Source organism: Dermacentor andersoni, chromosome 6, assembly GCF_023375885.2.
Source record: "Dermacentor andersoni chromosome 6, qqDerAnde1_hic_scaffold, whole genome shotgun sequence".
NCBI classification, from domain to species: domain Eukaryota; kingdom Metazoa; phylum Arthropoda; class Arachnida; order Ixodida; family Ixodidae; genus Dermacentor; species Dermacentor andersoni.
This window is the reverse complement of record NC_092819.1, coordinates 51,373,464-51,389,573: the sequence shown is the minus strand read 5'-3', so window position 1 is coordinate 51,389,573 and position 16,110 is coordinate 51,373,464.

Sequence of the window (16,110 nt, the reverse complement as noted above, 5' to 3'; positions counted from 1 at the left end):
ATGCCTATTGTACCGATGAAGCTAAAGCCGGCATGATCACATGTTGCATTCATTTATGTATACGTCAGGAAGCAGTTGTCACTACGTTAATATTGACTCTGCGCCGATAGCAGTGTCTATCATCACCGTCAAGTCTCTCAACAACACAACCTCCTAATTCCCTTCCAAAGTTATGTTTAGCTGTAGGGAAAGCGCAACATCCTGTCAAAAACAGCTTGCGTCCACTTTTGGGAAGCACTAAAGAACACGAAACCAGCTTCGGCAACCACATCATACTTTCAAAACTACAGTTCCATTCTTTTGGAGGTTAAACGTTAATTAACCCTGGAGAAAATGAAGGCAAAAATTTGTCTTCTTGAATTTCCCGACGCGACTTCAGTGTAGGTTTTTCGGCATGACGTCACGGTCTTCAGTGGACTCTGGCCATGCCGGAGCAGAAAAAAAAGAGATTAATCAAAAATAAACATAATGACTTTGCCACATGCCTTCCTAATGATTGCGTTCAGTGTGTGCACGAAAACCAATAGTTGCGTCCACTATTGCACTCCGATCTTGGTCCCATTACTAGCGTTTGGCTACTCCAAGCACATCATGTAATTACATCGTACGCTTTATGTCAAATGAAACTAATCCTAGTCGAGTTTAATTGAATTGAACTACGCCCTGTAAACACCATCAAAATGGAAGGCCTCACGACGAGCCGGTGTCACAAGTGCACAACGGCACCGCCACCTAACTCTCATTTATGCATCTGTTTTGCTTCACCAAGATTCCTCTTGTGATGACAGTGACCTTATTTGTTACAGCGGACGCATAATTTACTGCTACAGCTCAGCTTAATATTCTTCTTTAGCAACCTTCTACCACACACAAAAAAGAGAGGGAAAAAAACGTGTCACCTAAAATAATACGACGTTTACGATTAGGCAGAGTTGAGTCACTGAAGCGTAACGTTCAAATGAGGACCCGGCGTTTCTCATTAACACCATGTGCCTTTCTAATTGATGCTCCTCTCAAACGTTCAGCAACGTTCGGAAAGGACAAAGCTTTGTCCTATCGTTTCCAAAAGCTCGTAAGCATATACCCATGGCTCGCACAATTCCAATCTTCCAGCGAATCCTTCTGCGATGGATACACGTTCTCCCAACAGCAGCTACACCCCCCCCCCCTCCCCTTTGGAAGGTGCCCCCATGTCAACGGTTTTATTTTCACAAGCTGTTTACGGTGACCCCAAGTACACAAATAGAAACACCCATACGCACGCAGAAATCTCCTGCACACAATTCTCAACAAACAAATACGATCCTCTGTCGAACGCGAAACCATTGTCTCTGCTCCCTCCAATCCTCTCCCCCCCTTCGACCTTCTTTTTCCTATCACCGCTCCCGGGTCGTCTTTCTTTTCGAAGCCGGCGGCTCGCCACCGACCCTAAACACAATATCTTTTCCCAATTTGCAGCGAAGCTTGCGCCAGAATCGAAGGAACAAAACGGTTCGGTGAGGAACAGGGTCAGGAGAATCGGAAAAGAGCAAGAAAATTTTTTTAAACAAGGCAGCTAGACAACAGACGGGAAGAGACGACAACAACTACGCAACAGCAACGACTGAGTAGGTGGGGAATAAGGGAAGTGATCGGGGACGCTCATCAGGACAACCCCAGACTGCATTTATATACACCGGCACTGCTCTGCACACGGTTTTTCTCTCCCTACGCCCTCCTCTTCGTCTTCCTTATTTTTAGATCGACATTTATTACCACCACCCTTTCTGCTCTTTTTCTTGTTTCACCACAACCATTCTTTTCCCTATTTTCAACGCGGATCCTCTCGTCGTTTTCCCATCCGTCGTCGGGTACGCCGGCTCCTGAACTCCCTGTATAAACCTTCCGGCGCGGGCCCATTTGTCGATGCCCACACACCGCCGCCTCGCCATCTCAGCGCTGTACGGCTGTGGAACAGAGGCAGTATTTTACGCCCTATCCCCAGCCACCGGTGTCTCTCCTTTTTTTTCTTCCCTAAACCTCTGGTACTCTCCATCCGCTGCCGAGCTACCCCTTTCCCCCATTTGTCTCCCCCCGTATATTCCCTATCCGCAACCACCGGTTCCCCTTCCCCCTTTTACTTCTCCAACCTCCTCGCCGTCTGCCTCACTCCCGATCTATCCTCCTTTCCCCAATTTGTTTTTCCACCCCTCTGCTTCGTCCTTCGCGAGCGAGCGCTCTCGTCGAGTTGAGCGGCGAATAAGTGAAGCGCGAAAACGATCCGATTGCCTCGCTGGCCTTGCGGGAACATCCGGGGGCCAGTATCGCACCGCTGCGGCCGCCACTTTCTGCAAAAAAAAGCAGTCCAGCCGCGAAACTGCGACCGACGAACAGACAGACAGTGGAGACGGACGGACGGGCGGCCGGGCGGACCGACACCGTGAATTGAACGGGCCCGGGAACGGATCGGTTTAAAACACACACAAGCACACACAGACACGCGCACTTAAAACAAACGGGCGTGCGCGCACCCTGTCACATATGGGCCAGACGTGTAAAGACGAACTATTATTGTAACACAGTCTGTACCTTTTAACAATCATGCGTACAAACACACGCGTTCAAACACACAGGCACATGCACGAAAGTTACTTCTACTGTATAACTTTCCTTCCGACAAGCGGAGATACAAACGCCCACATATGTATGGATACACGCACGCATACTATTATTTTACTCCCTTTAACACACACACACACACACACACACACACTCGTGCGGGTGCGGAAGCTAGTTCTATACTCGATTTGCCTCCTTTAACGCACACCCATAACTCCGCCAGCACGTGGGAGCGGTACACGCAAACACTCTTTTCACCCTTTCTCGCTTCCGATTTGATTTTGTTGTTTCAGCGTCGAAGCAAAAGACAAGAAAAAGAAGCAGTGAGGAATGTACCCGTTACTGCTGTCCTCATTTTTTTTCTCCTTTTTTATTTTGTATAAGCGAGACAAAAGAACTGGAACGAGAGAGTGGTATCGCCGGATTGCACCCTACTCAGCAGCAGTGCCGACCGTGGCCCTGTGTTTCGTTTCGCCGTACATCGACAGCGTCGTTCCCTTTCCTCTCCCCAATTCGCTCTCTCCATCTCTCAAGCACGCACACACACGCAAACACACCTTCGGTCTTCTCGCCGACCTTCTTTTATTGCCTATCAATTTGTTTAAAGCCTTATTCACAACTACAACTTCAGCAGCGCACCTTTCCCGCCTCTCGCTTTTTCCCTTTCTTAACCTTTTCTCGCTCCCTCTTCCCTCCAGCTGAAACGCACTTCCCTCGGCTTATTTATCTATAGATTTTTTTTTTCTATTCACCCCGTCCTCTCCGTCGAAGCTGCGCCCCCGGTATTTCTTTCCGTCTTCACTTTCTAGCGAAGTCCGCGAATTTATTTTCTGGTATTGACTTATTGACTCCCCTTCTCTCCACATATTTTTTTTTCTTTCATTTCGTTCCTCTTCTACTTCCTCTTCTTCTTCAACTTCGCTGCGCTCACCTTCCGATTGCGAGCGCGTAATAAGTTTTGTTTCGGGTTAAATGAGAAAACAGAGGGGCGAGGAGGGGAGTTGCGAGTGGGAACCGGGGCCGAAGCAGATGGGTCGAAAACTGTCTGCCGAATCGGATGCCCCGGCGTGCGCCGGTTTCGGGAACGCGCTCGCGCGCGTTCGAGTCGCTAGATTGAAGATAAATGAAAGAGAGAGAGAGAGCTAAAAAAAGGAAGAGAGAGTGAGGGTTGAACGGATTACACGAGGAGCAAAAAAACACACACACATACACACACACAAAAAAAAGAAGAAGTCGAGAGGGAGATACATATACATATAAGGTGGAGGAAGACCAACAGGAACGAACGAGAGAGTGCTAGTGTAACGCGATCGGATATCAGGCTCGCGGGGACGATACGGGACGTTAGGGAGGTGGGGGACAAATAAAACAAAAAAACAAAAACAAATTACGCGATTCGCCGGACTCGGTGCCGCACGCTTAGCTTTTCTCTGATCCAGCCGCGCAAGAGTGATCGGCTCAGGCAGGAGGGGGAGGGGGGGAGTGACATGCAGGCAGCGGCAAGGAATGCTGGAACTAAACTGATGCTTCTGCTGCTGCCTCTGCAACCGGGTTTCGCTTGGTTTCAAATTACGTTTCGATTAGTCTCTTTCTCTCTTTTTTTTAATTTATTTATTCTCCCACAGTACCGGTGCGTGAAACCGAGCGTGAGCGGACCTCTGGTCGGCCGTAAGAAGGTAAGTCGAACGGGTAATATGCCATACGAAACTCGAGATTACGCGCTTAATGCGCTTCGTGTATGCATTTCCTTAAAATTTTTTATTGTTATTATTTCGTTTATTCGAAGCTCCCTTTCGTTCTCTCTCTTTGATAGGGGGCACTCTTTGCGCGCCACTGACACCACTTCCAGGGGGGGAAAAAAACGGAAAACCATCCCGCCGTGTGTCGTCCCATTTCACTACAGCTGCGGATGCTGGCACAGGGCGGTCCGCTCGATTAGTGCATTAAACTGACCTGCCACAGTCACATAGATCGGCAAGCTCACCAGATTCGCTCACCTTCAGTCTTGAGTGTGAGTATCGGTTAGTGACGAAGGGCGTGACCGGACGTGGTTCGTGTGAGTGAGCGAGTTCCGGTGAACGTGAGTGTACAATGAGTAGCAACGCGATTGTCTGCCAACGAGTGCGATTGGACGTGGGTATGAACGTGAGCGACTAAAAGGGCGAACGTGGTTGGACGTAATTGGTTGGACGTTGGACGTGGTTGAACGTGACTGACAGTTGGCGTGTGTAGGTGGAAGCGGGCAGAAGCGTGGGCGAGTACCACTGAGTAAGCGGGTGCGAGTAGGAACGTCAACAGGCAGGGAGGAGTTAGTCAAGTTGGGTTTAATGGCGCCAAAGCGACACAGGCTAAGCTGCGCCAGTCCTATGGTGCACGACTTACAAGCGCACAAAATTTATAAGCCTCGGCATAAAAATGTGGATCACTTATTTCCGATCTGTATACTTGCGTTACCGGCAAGAGGTCTTCGAGTGCACAATCTCTCCTGTGCGTGAAGCTGAAGTCATCTAACAAACTTCTTAGTTAGTTAGTTAGTTAGTTAGTTAGTTAGTTAGTTAGTTAGACTAGTGTATGTATGCTATACGGCCTGTAAAATTAAGTTCCACCTTCAAAGAGTCCACCTAATGTGTCATAAATTCATGATAACTGCAATATATCTTCAACAATCTCACGATGATGTGGCTCACTCAATTGAGAGAGAGACAACATTTAAAGGCACGCTAAAGGGGGCAAATATTAAGTGAAGCTAAAGTGATAGATTAGAGGTTGAGATTAGTGCTAAGGCGTCGCTATAATCGCGAACAGAGACTTAATAATCGAGAAGCTGAGGTAAACGCAGCACATGCTCAGAGACTCCCCCGGGACATTCAAGTACTTGCCCGATGACGAAAGCACTCCCTAGTTAAATTATGTCGCTAGTACTCAACCACTCCTTGCAAGAAATATCCTTGTATTGTATAAGACGAAATAAAATGCTGCTGGTCCAGTTCTATTTCGTTTTTAGAAAGAAGAACTCACTGAAATTACCCTTGACAACGACGCGAGCGGTCGAAAGGTTTCGTTATCGCCGCCCACGCTTTCGCGTTTCAGTGATTTTGTTATAGCGTAGTGCAGCGCTGGTTTTGCTGGTTCGCGAAACTGGCACAAACTGCAAGTAGCAGATAATTCAACTTCCATGTGATGTCGCGGGATGCCCGAGCGGTTTACACCACTTGACCAAAAATCAGCTGCAGCGGCGAATCCACCGCTCAGGATCGATAGATGTTATGAGCGTCCCCTTTGAAAAGGGCGGTGGATTGCTCCACCAATCTCTTGTTATTTGATTGCCTAATGTCCTAGCTACGGTAAAAAAGAAAAACCCACCATTAATTCCCATAACCAAAGTTTCTCAACCCCTATTATGAACTGTGTTTTTGTACGCCTCCTTTGTGTGTCCGTTTCCCTGCTTTTCTTCCACCAATCTTCCAATCGCCTCTTACTCATCTTTATTGCGGACATGTTTACTTTACCCTTGCTTTCACTGAACCCAAGGGCTTCAAGGAGGCCACTAATTCCTAAATCAACCGCTGGGCAAATATCTTCACATTCTAGTACAACATACTCCATGGTTTCCCTAGCTTGTTGTTGTTGTTGTTGTTGTAGCCTGTGGCCCTAGCTTTACCGCAGCAAGCACATGCTTCTTCTCCCTTCTTATACCTCGCTTTATAAGTGTGTGTCCTAAGGCATCCTGATCTCGCTTCGAAACGTAATAAGCTTCCCTTTCAGTTCTCATAAATTGTTTATTTCCCGATTTCGTTTTACTCAGTAGTTACTCATGGCAGGTCTCTCTTCCTGGCGGTAGCGAGCTCTGTCTTGGCTCGGTAGCGCCGTCTGTCGGTCGCCGTTTTACTCACCCTACCCTACCCTACCGACGGCGCCCTACCGACGGCGGCAAATGGTGGTGATGGCGTATGCAACGTCACCACTCACCCGGTTAGGTGGCGGGAGATTTGCATTGCGATAAAGGTATTCGGACCCTTCAGATGCGATTTGCTCGTAAACTAAGTCTTTTCTTTGCACGAAACAAGCATTGCGAAGTTTCGGGAATAGTATTTAAACATTCCACGTCGACTTAGTATATGCCTTTAGTGTCCCTTTAATGAAACCTGGTGAGGTTGGCGGAATACGAAAACACCCGTGTACTTAGATTTAAGTAGCACGTTAAAGGACCCCAGGTGGTCAAAAATAATCCGTAGTCCCCCACTACGGCGTGCCTCATAATCAGATCGTGGTTTTAGCAAGTAAAAGCCCCTAATTTAATTTTAAGGCTTTCGCCTTAAGAAAAGGCCATTTGCGTTGAAAGTTACTGCGGGGGCCGCCGGGGACCCTCTCCATCGGCGTCCCCGTCGCTGGGAGGCGGCTCTCAAAAGTTCAGAGTTGGCAGACCAGCGCTGGGCCGTCTGGCAAGCCAAAGATGCCGCCCGAGTCCAAAGACTTCGAGCCGCCACCTGAGGCCACCACAACGAAACTGCCGGACCATTCATTGTTTCTTCTCTCCCAAGTTCTCATTCATTCTTTCTTCTCTCTCTCTCTCATTCAAGTTTCTTCTCTCTCTCTACTAGGATTTGCCCGGAGGAGTTGCTGCGTGCCGATCAGCGCAACGCAGTCAACGTATGCATTGCCCACCGCGCCGCAACGAGACGGATGCCACTGCATGCAGCGCGCAACACTGTGAAGCAGCCCACAGGGCGTTGGTAAACGGTTGATGTCGCAGACAAGCAGGTCATTAGCGCGCGGCAACTTCAGGGGAAATGCAGCTGCACGTGAGCCTTCACGTAAATGACCCAGGCGCTGGCTGCATTAGATGTAGTTGAAAGTTTCAAGCAGTGCAGCCAGTGCCATGGCAGTACTTAAGTACAATGACTCAGCTTAGCGGAGATAGCAGTGCCTGTCGGAGGCACGCACGCAGATATATAGCAGATGAAGTTAGTGTTACGGAGCCGCTGGTGTACGTGGCACCCCGAAACGTGTCGCGCGAATGGACTCCTGCGGCTATGGTAGAATTGGCAGCGAAAGGTGCCGAGACATGTCCTCAGTAACCTCGTCTGCATTAGCGAACGTATTACTGAAACGTTAATGTATTCTTAACAACTAGGAAAGGGACAGCAGGCGAAACGCTGTTATTCTATACACACACTTGGCGCGAGAGAAAGACCACACAGTTGTAAGCAAGAACGGTAGAACACGCTTATATTAGACAATATGAGAGAAGGCGGAGTACTAACACTAAGGACAACACAGGACAGGCACGTGCCCTATACGTTCTCTTCTACCTGCACCCTTTGTTTGTATGTGCTGCACAACATCAACCTAACAGACATTTTCCGAGCCAGTCAGCCTACAGCGATAACTGATGGCCTCTGTTTGAATCGCACCGCTGGCCCGAGTTGTTGGGGTCTCGGTGCTGACGCCCGTTATTGCCAATGGGTCGCAAGCCCCAAGGGTAGCGTTGGCCTGGCGGCCTGGGGCACTGGAAGCATCCGAAGGTCCCGGCAAAGCATGAGAAGACTGGTAACAGAACAACTTGTTTATTCTAACATAGCAAAAGAGCGGCCGGTCAGGTCGACCGAAGTGGAGAGACGGGAGAGCACGTAACTCAACAGTACAAATCGGAGCCTCTCTCTTGGCGTCCGGGGGCAGCTGCTCTTATACTCCCGGCGTCGCGGTCCAAAAGGGAAGGAGGGAAGGTCACGGGATGAAGGTCACGGGACGGCGCAGCAGGAGCCCACGACGGCGCGAACTGTCGGGCCGAGAGACCTGCTGAACCGAGTGTAGTGACACATCGCCAACCTTCACCCACACGACGGCGTGAACAGTTGAGCCGAGAGACGTCCAGGCTCCTCATTCGGGGAACTCCGCTCCCCGGCTGCCGTGCTTTGACAAGCGAGGGCACACACACACACACGCACACACGAAGACACGTGGCACTGAAACACGCCTGGACACGCTTGGCGGGTAGGCGTTGCGGCGGCGTCGAACAGGCCAAAATGTCCGCCGTTTTGAACAAAGCCCCGGCGTCCGTTGCATCCGCGCCGGCATTACCGCGCGTTGTAGGCGAAACGTAACAGACCGCCCCGCCGGGGGAGGGAGATCCCGATGGTCAGGGGACTGCATCCGCTGTCCGGAGGGATGTCGCTCGATGATGCTCATAACCGAAGTCGGGCGTCCTTTGGCGTTTCTTGAGCGCAGTGCACAGAGAAGGCCTCGTTCTCACGTTCAGGTGCACACAGGACACTGCAAAGTGACTTCGGGAGAGTTGACATTTTTGTTCTCGTTTCCGGCCAGCGTTAGAACCACGCCTGAAAGTCAACCGCTCAGTCAGCAAGCACGGCACAACCCTCACTAAGTCCTGCCAGGCTCTTTCCCCTTTTATACTGCTGCCTAGTTCCTTACAGTAGTTTAGCAGCACTCAGAACGCGTCCACAAATCGAAAAAATTGCACTAAAAAGCACATCATCACTTTGAAACACTACACAAAAGCAATAAGTTAAAAAAAATCCTGCCTCAGGAAGAAAAACATCAGTAACAAGCAATTTTGAGGCTGATTCCCACGTTAGGGGCTTCGACTTAAGCCATCGGCGTTACCGTTGAGACTCCCCTTTTTGTAACGCACCTCAAAGGAATATTGTTGCAAAGCGAGGCTCCAGCGCAGGAGGCGGCCATTTTTGGGAGAGATGGTCTGCAGCCATTGGAGAGGGCAGTGATCCGTTTCAATGATAAACCTCGAGCCAGCTAGGTAACATGACAATTTCTGAACGGCCCACACGATACACGCACTCTTTCTCGGTGGCGCTATACGCCTGCTCACGACTCGTCAGCTTACGACTAGCATACAGGACGGGGTGTTCTACTTCTCCATTTTCCCGTTGGCACAGTACAACGCCCATGCCTCGCTCACTAGCATCACACTGAACAACGAACCCTTTTGTGTAGTCGGGCGATCGTAGCACAGGCTGGCTTGTTAGGGCGCTCTTTAGGGCGCTAAAAGCTCTTTCCTTCGTCTCATCCCAGACGACTGTTTGCGGCTCTGTCTTTCTTAGAGCATCCGTCAAGGGAGCCGCGATATCAGAGTACCTGGGGATGTACCTCTGATAGTAGCCGGCGACACCTAAGAACGACCGAATATCGGTCTTCGTGCGCGGTTGCGGGAAGTCTCGCACAGCGGCCACCTTTATTTCAGAGGGGCGGCGACGACCCCGACCAATCACGTGTCCGAGGTAGACAACCTCGGCCTGTGCTAACTGGCACTTGGGAGCCTTGACTGTCAAGCCCGCATCGCGCAGGCGGGTTAGCACTGCCCGCAAGTGGGCCATATGCTCAGGCCAGGATGCGGAGAATATCGCTACGTCGTCTAGATACGGTAAAGCGAATTCTTGCTGTCCCCGCAACACTTTATCCATGAGGCTTGAAAAGCAGTATGGCGCGTTCTTCAAACCAAAACTCAAAACTTTAGGACGGAATGTCCCCATTGGTGAAATGAACGCCGCATACCTACTAGCCTCTTCTGTAAGTGGAACCTGCCAATAACCCCTGACAAGATCTAGGGTGGAAATAAACTGAGCGCTACTCACTCTCTCAAGGCGCTCCTCGATGTTAGGGATCGGATAAATTTGATCCTTAGTGATGGAATTAAGCCTGCGGTAGTCGACGCAAGGACGAGGTTCCTTGCCCGGTACCTCAACTAAAATCAAAGGGGAGGTATAATCACTCTCACCTGCTTCAATAACACCGAGCTGTAGCATTTTCTTTACCTCAGCCTCCATAATATCGCTCTGGCGGGGTGACACCCGGTACGCCTTGGATCGTACTGGCTCTGGGGAGGTAAGTTCTATGTCATGAGTAAGGACAGAAGTCCTACCAGGCCTCTCAGAGAACAGACCTTGAAACTCTTGTAAGAGCTGGTGTAGTTCGGTTTTCTGCTCAGGCGACAGCGATGCTTTACTTATTAAGTCACTAATGACTTGATCGGCGTCTTTCCTGTTTGTCACTGAGCCTAGTCCCGGAAGCTCGACCGAAAGCTCTTCTAACTTTCCCGCATCTGGAATTTCCTCTCCAGTATCTGGTGCCTTTAACGCTACAGGCTCAATTTTATCCCGTTCGGGCGTGCTCTGAATACCAGCTTGCTGCGCCTCTGACCCTTTTTCATCGTTCAACAACGTCGGCCCCGCAACTACCGCCTTTGCAGCGAGCTCCCGAACCTTCGATCTGGTTAAGGCCTGAACGCTAGCCTCCCCAAACAAAAGCCCCTTCTCGCGCAGGAGGTGATCGGACCTGTTCGAAAATAGGTACGGGTACTGGGGGGGCAGCATAGATGACACTGCGGCCTCCGTCTCAAGTGCTCCGAAAGGTCCTTCAATAAGCACTTTTGCTACCGGCAGACACACGCTATGAGCTTCCACTGCTTGCTTGATCCATGCGCACTCGCCCGTGAACATATCGGGTTCTACGTAAGAGGGGTGAACTACATCCATTGTAGCTGCGGAATCGCAAAGCACTCGGCACTCTTTCCCGTTCACGAGGAGGTCTCGCATGTAAGGCTCGAGAAGCTTCATGTTCTCGTCAGTGCTGCATAAAGACAAAAACACGACTTTTGGTTTTGTTTCTGGACACTGCGCCGAAAAGTGACCCGGCTTCTGGCACGTATAACAAACGCGCGCTTGCCTCGTCTCGAACCGCTTTCTGCGTTCGGCTTCGGTTGCCGCCGTCTCCGTACGTTCGGTCGGACTGCTTTCACTCGCATCCGAACTACGTGTGTCCCCCTTTGCTCTCATGGGCGTGAACTTTGGCCTCTCAGACTTGGAGCCAAATTCACCCTTTTGACCGTCCTTAGCTCCACGAGCCCGACGCGTCACAAACTCCTCGGCTAGCTCAGCGGCTCGAGCCACCGTACTAACGTCTGGCCTATCCAAGACCCAGTACCGCACGTTCTCAGGTAACCGACTATAAAACTGTTCTAGCCCGAAACACTGCAGAACTTTCTCGTGGTCACCAAACGCTTTCTCTTCTTTGAGCCACTCCTGCATGTTTGACATAAGCCTGTAGGCAAACTCTGTATATGACTCACTCTTGCCTTTCTCATTTTCCCGAAACTTCCGACGGAACGCCTCCGCTGACAGCCGGTACTTTTTTAGCAGACTCGATTTCACTTTGTCGAAATCCTCTGCCTCCTCTCTCTCCAAGCGAGCGACTACGTCGGCCGCCTCGCCGGGTAGCAAAGTGAGCAAGCGCTGTGGCCACGTTTCCCGAGAGAACCCCTGCTTCTCGCACGTTCGCTCAAAGTTAACCAGGAACAAACCAATGTCCTCTCCAAGCTTAAACGGCCGCATCAGGTCAGTCATTTTGAGCAATACTCGTTCTCCTGCACCGTGTGCCTGACTTCCATTACGAGCGCGTTCCATCTCTAACTCGAGACGCTTCATTTCCAACGCGTGTTGACGGTCGCGCTCTTCTTTTTCTTTCTCTTTTTGTTCTTTAAGTTCGCGCTCATGTCTTTTTGCCGTCTCCCTCTCCTCAATGGTCTCAAGGCATTCCGACAGCTCGTCATCCTCAGCTTCTAACTCAAGAATAGCCCTTAGCAGTTCTGGTTTTCTGAGTTTGTCTGAGACATCCAGACCCAACTCTCTCGCAAGCTCCAACAATTTCGGTTTGCGCAACGACTTCAAATCCATGGCTGCTCTGAATACTGCTTTCTCTACTGCCTACTATTGTCTTGCCGCAAACTAACCCGGCAGCAACGACAACCACAATTACCAGCTCTGTTTCTAACACTAACAAAAGCCTGGCAAAACTCAGAAGAAGAAAGTCCCGCACTCACCAAACCTCGCAGCCAAGACTTCAGCGCAGTCGTTCCGCTGCAGGCAACCAGTCATCACACAGGGCTCGTTGCGCTGCTCCCGGATGGTCGTTGTGCTGCTCAGCATACAGTCAACCGCATCTCTTCGCTGCTGGCCTCCGTTGTCGCGATCTCACCGCTGGCAACCAGATGTTTGGAATCGCACCGCTGGCCCGAGTTGTTGGGGTCTCGGTGCTGACGCCCGTTATTGCCAATGGGTCGCAAGCCCCAAGGGTAGCGTTGGCCTGGCGGCCTGGGGCACTGGAAGCATCCGAAGGTCCCGGCAAAGCATGAGAAGACTGGTAACAGAACAACTTGTTTATTCTAACATAGCAAAAGAGCGGCCGGTCAGGTCGACCGAAGTGGAGAGACGGGAGAGCACGTAACTCAACAGTACAAATCGGAGCCTCTCTCTTGGCGTCCGGGGGCAGCTGCTCTTATACTCCCGGCGTCGCGGTCCAAAAGGGAAGGAGGGAAGGTCACGGGATGAAGGTCACGGGACGGCGCAGCAGGAGCCCACGACGGCGCGAACTGTCGGGCCGAGAGACCTGCTGAACCGAGTGTAGTGACGCATCGCCAACCTTCACCCACACGACGGCGTGAACAGTTGAGCCGAGAGACGTCCAGGCTCCTCATTCGGGGAACTCCGCTCCCCGGCTGCCGTGCTTTGACAAGCGAGGGCACACACACACACACGCACACACGAAGACACGTGGCACTGAAACACGCCTGGACACGCTTGGCGGGTAGGCGTTGCGGCGGCGTCGAACAGGCCAAAATGTCCGCCGTTTTGAACAAAGCCCCGGCGTCCGTTGCATCCGCGCCGGCATTACCGCGCGTTGTAGGCGAAACGTAACACCTCAAACTGTTGGGATTAAAAAAAAAAAAAAGAGTGTTTCTTTGCACATCGTGCTCCGAGATCACGTGATCGAACAACGACCAAGTTGTCTCCTAATGGACACGCATTGCTTCTAATGCGTGGGACTGTTTCCAGCTTCTCTGCATGCGGGTCGGATACTCACCCTCCGGAAGCGAAAAGGCTCTTGATGATTAATGGTTTTTTATTGGCGTAATTAAGGGCAAGTTCTGGTTATGGAAAAGCTTCTTTTAAGAACGCTCTGACCAGGCACGTACCCAGGATTTTTTTTCGGGGGGGGGGGGGGGCGCACCACCTCCATCATCATCATCATCATCATCATCATCATCATCATCATCATCCTGTTTTATGTGCACTGCAGGACGAACGCCTCTCCCTGCGATCTCCAATTACCCCTGTCCTGCGCCAACTGATTCCAACTAGCGCCCGCAAATTTCCTAATTTCATCGCTCGACCTAGTGTTTTGTCGTGCTCGATTGCGTTTCCCTTCTCTTGGAACCCACTCTGTAACCCTAATTGTCCAACGGTTATCTAACCGGCGCATTACATGACCTGTCCAGCTACATTTTTTCCTCTTGATTTCAATTTGAATGTCCTCTATACCCGTTCGCTCTCTGATCCAAACCGCTATCTTTCTCTCTCTTAACGTTGTGCCTAGCAATCTTCGTTCGATCGCTCTTTGCGCTGTCCTTAACTTGCTCTCAAGTCACTGCCCCATATGTCAGCACTGGCAAAATGCACTGATTGCACACCTTACTTTTTAATAATAATGGCAAGTTTCCAGTCAGGAGCCGGCAATGTCTGCCGTATGCGATCCAACCTATTTTTATTCTTCTGTGAATTTCCTTCTCATGATCAGGGTTCCCTGTGATTGATTGACCTAGGTAAACGTACTCCTTCACAGTCTCTAGTGGCCGACTGGCGATCCTGATCTCTTGTTCTTTTGCCCGGCTATTTATCATTATCTTCATCTTCTGCATATTAATATTCAACCCCACTCTTACACTCTCTCTGTTAAGGTCTCCAATCATTTGTTGTAACTCGTCTGCATTGTTGTTGAATAGAACAATGTCATCGGCAAACCGAAGGTTGCTGAGATATTTGCCGTCGATCTTTATTCCTAAGCCTTCCCAGTTTAATAGCTTGAATTCTTCTAAGCACGCAGTGAATAGCTTTGGAGAAATTGTGTCTCCCTGTCTGACCCCTTTCTCTATAGGTATCTCCCCTGCTTTTCTTGTATAGAATTAAGGTAGCTGTAGAACCTCTGTAGATATTCTTCCGCGAAGGACGAGTCAGTAAGACGAGAAACTATTTACAGATTATATTTACAACAACGGTTGCAGCGCTGACCGGTTAGATTCACAGCGCGAGCCCAGTTCGTTCTTCCTCCTCTTTTCTGGAGTGATAGCGCCCACGCGCATCGTTTAAACAAACAAATACCACACGCATGTAGCAATACTTTCCAAGCTTTTTACGTAAGCGTTCTGTACTCCTTGATTACGTAGTGCCTCTATCACTGCTGGTATCTCTACTAACTCAAATGCATTTTCGTAATCTATATAAGCCACATAGAGAGGCTTATTGTACTCTGCAGATTTCGCGATAACCTGATTGATGACATGGATGTGATCCATTGTAAAGTATCTCTTCCTGAAGCCACCCTGTTCCCTTGGTTGATAAAATCCAGTGTTGCCCTTATTTTATTGGATATTATTTTGGTAAATATTTTATATAATACTGGGAGCAAGCTAATGGTCCTATAATTTTTCAATTCTTTAACGTCTCCTTTTTTGTGGATTAGTATGTCTGCATTCTTCCAGTTTTCTTGGACCCTTGCAGTCGATAGACACTTCGTATAAAGAGCCGCCAGTTCTCAAAGCACTATGTCTCCTCCATCTTTGATTAATCGACTGTTATTCCACCTTTTCCTCCTGCTCTTCATCGTTTCATGTCTTGCAGGGCCCTTCTGACCTCATGGCTAGCTATAGGAGAGTTTCTCTATCCTGGTCATTACTGTTTCTAAGTGAGGTATCGTGACTCCTCTGGGTACTGTATACAGGTCAGCTTAGAATATTTCCGCTGCTTTTACTATATCTTCGAGATTGCTGATGATATTATCCTTCTTATCTTTTAGTGCATACATCATGGTTTGTCCTATGCCAGGTTTCGTTTTTACTGATTTCAGGCTGCGTTCATTTTTTACGGCTTCTTCAGTCTTTCTCGTGTTATAGTTTCGAATATCAGTTATTTTCGCCTTGTTGATCAGTTTTGACAGTTCCGCGAATTGCGTAACGCTGTGCGGCCACCAGTCCCATACAACCGCGTAGAGCGCAGGACTCTGCGATTCTAGACGTACTGCGCTCACCGCGATAGGTTAGAAAAACACCTACATAAGCACAGCAGAGAAGTGGCTACGTGAGGCGGTTCGACCAATAACTGTGGAAGCGCCATTCAAAACAAGTAATTGTTTTCCACTTCTGGCGGCCTTTTCTCTACTTCCTTTTTAAATAAAAAGACGTTGATGCATAAATATTCTCATAAACAACGGTGAACTTTTTTTATTATTCGCTTTTGCTTGCAGTTTGGTTGATGCCTTGGCTCTCTCCCTTAGTAGATCGCCTAATTTCTCAACTCCTTGCGATTTTTTGTTTACAGTTGCCAATTTTGCACGAAAAGTGCTATACAATTAGGGAAAAACAGACGAGGTAACGGGCGACAGTCATCTTGCTTATGAGTTTAAGGGTTATTGCAGGGTCTCATGATG